This window comes from Alosa pseudoharengus, unplaced genomic scaffold (assembly GCF_046254945.1).
Source record: "Alosa pseudoharengus isolate Yale_2024_CS ecotype anadromous, Long Island Sound unplaced genomic scaffold, YU_APseudo_1.1 YU_APseudo_1.1_scf_18, whole genome shotgun sequence".
Classification (NCBI taxonomy): domain Eukaryota; kingdom Metazoa; phylum Chordata; class Actinopteri; order Clupeiformes; family Clupeidae; genus Alosa; species Alosa pseudoharengus.
This window is the reverse complement of record NW_027468650.1, coordinates 37,096,345-37,100,732: the sequence shown is the minus strand read 5'-3', so window position 1 is coordinate 37,100,732 and position 4,388 is coordinate 37,096,345.

The window sequence follows — 4,388 nt, the reverse complement described above, 5'->3', positions numbered from 1 at the left end:
AACTATGCTAACTAACATGTTAGTATGCTAACTATGTTCACCACGTGACTTAGCTAACTTCACTAATCATTTTTAGCAATTATGCTAACTATGCTAACTAACATGCTAACATGCTAGCATGCTAACTATGCTAACCATGTGACTTAGCTAACTTAGCGAATCATTTTTAGCAGTTTTACAAAAAATGCTAACTAGCATGCTAACATGTTAGCATGCTAACTATGCTAACCATGTGACTTAGCTAACTTAGCTAATCATTTTTAGCAGTTTTGCAAAAAATGATAACTAGCATGCTAACATGTTAGCATGCTAACTATGTTAACCATGTGACTTAGCTAACTTAGCTAATCATTTTTAGCAGTTTTACTAAAAATGCTAACTAGCATGCTAACATGTTAGCATGCTAACATACTAGTATGGTAAACTATGCTAACCATGCTAACTAGCTACAGTGGGTAGGATTCCTAGTTGATGACAAGTAACAGTTATAATGGCTGAACAGTTAAAAAGTTCAGTAGTTTAAAGGGTTAAATTGTTTAACAGTGAAATATTGTAGTGAGGACTTTTATTTTGAAACAGTTTTTGGCAGAGGAAGCAGTTGGACAGGATGTGTAGTCTTAATAGGGCCAGTTTGTATGCTTAAAGCCTGAGACTGGCAGTTGATGCAGCTGGCCCGAACACCTGCCATAGGATTCTAATTGCTTAACGGCAGTCTTAATAGAGCCATATTGTATGCTTAAAGCCTGAGACAGAGTATATAGTTTAAAAGTTAAATGTAGATAGTGTAATGGATGTTGATAGACAGAAAGTTGAATGGATGTTGATAGGCAGATTGTTTAATGGATGTTGATGGATAGTTTAATGGGTGGATGAGTGAATGGTTTGAAGAGGATGAATGGATAGAAAGTTGGAGGAAATGTGTCTTATATCCTTGTAAAATGGAGAGACAGAGAGAGTTGGTCTAGTTCAGTAGAAAGCAGTTGATACAGGTGCAATCAGTTGAACTGATTCTTTGATGGGGCCTAGATGAGCAGCTGGAAGATGATACCAGGTGCAAATCAAGTTAATTAGTCCATTGTGATGTCATCAGCCCATGTTAAGTCTATGGGGAAATTTTGAGCAGTTTTTAATTAATAGTTTAAAAAGTATAAAAGTTACAAAGATGAAAAATACAAAGCCCACATGTCATAAGTAAGACCTACGCAACGCAGTTTGAATGAAGTTTCTACGTTAAACGGTTGAAGCTGCATTAACTGCGTTAGAAGAAGAAGAATAAGAAGAAGAAGAAGAAGAAGAAGAAGCCTAGGAAGAACAGTAGAGTGCATTTTCATGCACTCTAATAAGAAGACTTGGAAGAACAATATAGTGCATTTTCATGCACTATAATAATAATAAGAAGAAGCCTAGGAAGAACAGTAGAGTGCATTTTCATGCACTCTAACTAGAGAATGTAATTCCAGGGAATTACGAGTGCATGAAAATGAAGCTAGGACACACATAGCATAGCTTAATAAAAGTTGACAGTTTAGAAGTAGACAGTTTAAAAGTTGAATGTAGATAGTTTAACAGTTGTTAATAGACAGATAGTTTAATAGACATATAGTTCAATGAATGTTGAAAGTTTAAAAGTTAAATGTAGATAGTTTAAAAGTAGTTGACAGACTGATAGTTTAATGTGTGTTGATAGACAAATAGTTTCAAGGCTCTATATAGGTAGATAGTTGACGATAACTGACAGTTGGAATGGCTCTAATGTTTGCTAGCAGTTATGCTAACAACGCTAATCAGTGGCAATTAACTAATGGTGTGGCCTATAAATGTTTGGCTGAAACATGGAAGCTTTCTTGATCCAAGTGTCTGCCATGAAGGTGAGAGTATGTCACTGAGAGATCCATGTTTATTACAAGTGTGTGTGTGTGTGTGTGTGTGTGTGTGTGCCCAGGTGCTTTTAACACTGACCGCTTTTCACATCTCACAGGAGGCTAGAAAATACAGACACAGACTGCAGACGTCAGAAGCTCCCGGGACATCGTCGGACGAGGAAGGTACAACCCCCCTGAGGTTCGGGGGGAAGCTTCGCTGCCCCCTGGCGGGATGCGCCAGCCGTCACAAGCTGCTTGTCCGTCTGGACAAACACCTGGTGAGCGTGCACGGGAAAGCTGGGACTCGGCTCTCTGGGCTCATGCAGCGTGCCAAAAAGGCGGCGATAGACGAACGGGCGCAGGCCGAACACGCAGACATAGCGAGCGAAGTTGCCTCTCTGAGAGAAACCTTGAATGTGCTGAGTCAAAGTGTGGACAGCTTGTGCAAGAAGGTGTGTGACCAAGCGCCTCACAATGCCCCTCTTCAGGCCAGCCCGGCCCGCTCTCTCATGCCAAGGTCACCGAGTCTGGCGGGTTCGGGGTCTCGTTTGGCACCCGCCCGCGCGCCCAGCCTCGGCGCGCAGTCTCCCCAAAGACCGCCATCCGCCGCCGGGTCACAGAGGGCCAGGGACACAGACAATGATCACCCAGACCCGGCCCACACCTCCGACACCCCAAGACTGAACAACATCATTCGCCTCTTCGAAGACTCCCAGTTCGGCCCAGAAATGAACTCCAAAGCGGTCCAGAATCTTCGCCAGAGATCGGCTTATGTCAGAAAGTTTCTGCTGCACATGGCGGGCGGACAGGGTGATATTGACCGCACTCTGGTGTTCCTGAGCGACGAGGCCAAGTTGAACGTGTACTTGAAAAATCTTAACAGCAGGCTCAAACCCACCAGCCAACGGCACGTGCTGATGGACGTGGAGGCCTTTTTGAGATTCGCCACCAACAGCACGCTGCCCAAAGTCAGACTCTCATCCAAGGTCATCGCTCACGTGTTGCAGCGCATCGCTGTGTGGAAGAGGGCACTTAGGGCCAAAGTAGTGCTCCAGCGAATGGATCACAAGAGAAAAAAGTACGACAGGCTTATACCAAGCCAGGACCTGTTGGACTTTGCCCGCCTGTCGGAAGCAGACCTCCCGCAAGCACTCTATGACTTGACTACCTGCTCCAGCAGCTCCACGGCTGTGTCCAGAGTCGCCGGGCTTCTGACCGCGGTCATGGTCTCAACCACCGGGCACCGCAAGTGCGTATTCGTGGGCATGACGTTGGATGACGTTCAGCACGCCGAGGCCTACAGAGACACATTCAGCATCAGGGTGAGCGGCCACAAGACCGTAGCTTCGTGCGGCCCTGCCATGGTCACGGTCTCCGGCGCCCTCATGGATCACATAACAGACTACGCCGCTCTTAGGCCGAGGCTGCCTGGGTACGATCGCCACCCCAACACTCTTTTTTTCACCAGGACCGGGAAAGAAATGCAAAAAATAGGCGTCCACGTTCGGGCCCTCTGGAAAGGTTTCGGTCTGAAAGGAGCGCCCAGTCTGGGTGATATAAGGACAGCCATATCCACTTATGCAGACAGAACACTGTGCACCGAGGACAGAAAGGCTGTTAACAAAGGCATGTGTCATGACTCAAACACCGCCACAAAGTTCTATGTTGTGGGGGGAGAAGCCAGCGTCGAAGAAGCACGGAAAATCAGACAGAACATATTAAAGTCATTGAGTCTTTCTGCCGGAGATGAGGTGAGGGCTGCTGTTATGGGTGATGATGATGATGATGATGATGTTGGTGGTAGTGGTGACCATGGTGGGGCCCAAAGCAGCCAAGATTTGGGGACAGACAGTGACTATTTTCCTTCTCAGCAAAGCTCAGCAGAATCTGCATTCAGCACAGGGACTGATCAATCCGACAGTGTATCCGACTTTGAGTGACTTTGAAAAGGGTGAAAATGGGTAAAATGTGCTAAATGTGAAAATGGGTAAAATGTGCATTAATGTGTGTGTATCTGCCTAATAAAAAGCACTTTTCAATGCCCACCAGTGTCCTCTTTCTTGCAGGCAGACAGGCGCGCGCGCACACACACACACACACACACACACACTCAATGAGGCTGGCCCCCCACACAATCTACCCAGGGAATGAGCACCCAAAGCCCGCAACAAACTGTGCAAAAATACCCCACCGGGGACTGCCCCCCCCCCCACGGAAAACCAGGCTTAAGCACCGGTGCACTGGTGCACTGTAGCCGACTTAAGCTAACCTCTCAAGGTTTAATGCCTTAAGCACAGCCCTGCAAAACCGCCAACCCATGGTCTACCTGTGGACTTAGAAAATTTTCAGTGACGAAAAAGGGGAGCTCCAACACCTCACACTTCCTACCCAGGGAACGAGCACCCTAACCCCGCAACACACAACACCAAACACCCCCCTAGAGAACCAGGCTTAAGCACCGGTAAGTACTGGTGCACTGTAGCCGACTTAAGCTAACCTCTCAAGGTTTAATGCCTTAAGCACAGC